Raw genomic sequence first — 2,549 nt, forward strand, 5'->3', positions numbered from 1 at the left:
ATGGATACAGAAAATGTGGTACATTTACGCAATGGGGTACTACTCAGTTATTAAAAACAATGACTTCATGAAAATCTTAGACAAATGGATGGAACTAGAAAATATCATCCTGAGTGAGGTAACCCAGTCACAAAAGAACAGGCATGGTATGTACTCGCTGATAAGTGGATATTAGCCCAAAACCTTGGAATATCAAAGAAAAAATTCACAGATCATATGAAACCTAAGAAGAAGGAAGACCAATATGTGGATGCTTCATTCCTTCCTAGAAGGGAGAACAAAATACTCATGGGAGGAAATACAAGGACAAAGAGTGGAGCAGGGACTGAAGAAAGGGTCATTCATAGATGGCCCCACTTGGGGATCCATCCCATATGCTCCACCAAACTCAGTCACTATTACTGATGCCAAGAAATGCTTGCTAACAGGAGTCAGATATGGATGTCTCCTGAGAAGCTCTGCTAGAGTCCTACTGATACAGAGGAGGATGGTCACTGCTAAACATTGGACTAAACAAAACAGACTCCAATGGAGGAGTTAGAGAAAAGACTGAAGAAGCTGAAGGGGTATGTAACACCATAGGAAGAACAATAATAACAACCAACCAGATCCTAACAGAGCTCCCAGGGACTAACCTACCAACCAATGTGTACACATGGAGGGCCCATGACTCCAGCCACATATACAGCAGAGAATGGCATTTGTCCAGCATCAATAGGAGGAAAAGCCCCTGGGCCTGTGAAGGCTTGTTTCCCCAATGTAGGATAATACCAGGGCACTGAGGATGGATTGGGTGGGTGGGAATGGGAGCATCCTCATATAAGCAGGAGGAGGGACCTTCAAGTTTCTGCCTGTGCCCAGAACTGAACTGGTTCCATGGCTCCCTGAACCCAAATCCCATGGGGTAGAGAGAAGTGGGGACAAACCTGAGAGCTCAGGGAAGACCACCATTTTTGCTCACATTCCTGGCTCCAAAAGAACATGTCTAGTGCCCTCTGGACAAAGGAACCTAGGAGCAGTCAGGGGCAGGACACTTCTGGAGTCTGCCTGGGTCCAGAGCTGAAAGCCACTCACCAGGAGTGCAGACACATCAAAGAGCAGAGGAAAGACAAACTCTTATGTTCTGAGAGATCCACCTTGAGACCTCAAAACACACAAACCCAGGAGTATCCAGGGACAGGAGGCTTCCAGTTTCTGCCTGCACATAGAGATGAACCAGTCCCATAGCGCTCTGTATCCAGCTGTAAGAAAACAGGTCTACAAGAGTGCTGACACACAGACCTACAAGAGGGTCAAGCCACTGTCAGAAACAGCAAGACAAATTAACACCAGAGACAACCTGAAGGTGAGAGGCAAGCACAGGAACCTAAGCAATAGAAACCAAGACTACTTGGCATCATCAAAGCCCAGTTCTCCCACCAAAGCAAATACTGGATATCCAAGCACGCTGAAAAAGCAAGTTTGGATTTACAATCACATCCCATGATGGTGATACAGGACTTTAAGAATAACATAAATAACTCCCTTAAAGAAATACAGGACAACACATGTAAACAAGTAGAAGCCCTTAAAGAGGAAACACAAAAATCCCTTATAGAACTACAGGAAAACCCAACCAAACAGGTGAAGGAATTGAACAAAGCATCCAGGATTTAAAACTGGAAATAGAAACAATAAAGAAATCACAAAAGGAGACAACCCTGGAAATGGAAACCTAGGAAAGAGATCAGGAGTCATAGATGCAAGTATCACCAATAGAATACAAGAAATAGAAGAGAGAATCTCAGGGGCAGAAGATACCATAGAAAACATTGACACAACCATCAAAGAAAATGTAAAATGTAAAAAGTTCCTAACACAAAAACCTCCTAATACAAAACATTCAGGAAATCCAGGACACAATGAGAAGATCAAACCTAAGGATAATAGGTATAGAAGAGAGTGAAGACTCCCAAATTAAAGGGCCAGTAAATATCTTCAACAAAATTATAGAAGAAAACTTCCCTAACCTAATGAAAGAGATGCCCATAAACATACAGGAAACCAACAGAACTCCAAATAGATTGGACCAGAAAAGAAACTCCTCCCATCACATAATAGTCAAAACACCAAATGCACAAAACAAAGAAAGAATATTAAAAGCAGTAAGGGAAAAAGGTCAAGTAACATATAAAGGTAGACCTATCAGAATTACACCAGACTTCCCACCAGAGACCACGAAAGCCAGAAGATCCTGGATAGATGTCATACAGACCATAAAAGAACTGAAATACCAGCCCAGGCTACTGTATCCAGTAAAAATCTCAATTACCATAGATGGTGAAACCAAGATATTCCATGACAAAAACAAATTTACACAACATCTTTCCACAAACCCAGCCCTCCAAAATATAATAGATGGAAAACTCAAACACAAGGAGGGAAATTCTACCCTAGAAAAACAAGAAATTTAACTCCTTGCAACAAACCCAAAAGAAGGCAGTCACACAAACATTATTCCACCTCTATCAACAAAAATAACAGGAAACAACAATCACTACTTCTTAATA

This window comes from Rattus norvegicus, chromosome 16 (assembly GCF_036323735.1).
Source record: "Rattus norvegicus strain BN/NHsdMcwi chromosome 16, GRCr8, whole genome shotgun sequence".
NCBI classification, from domain to species: domain Eukaryota; kingdom Metazoa; phylum Chordata; class Mammalia; order Rodentia; family Muridae; genus Rattus; species Rattus norvegicus.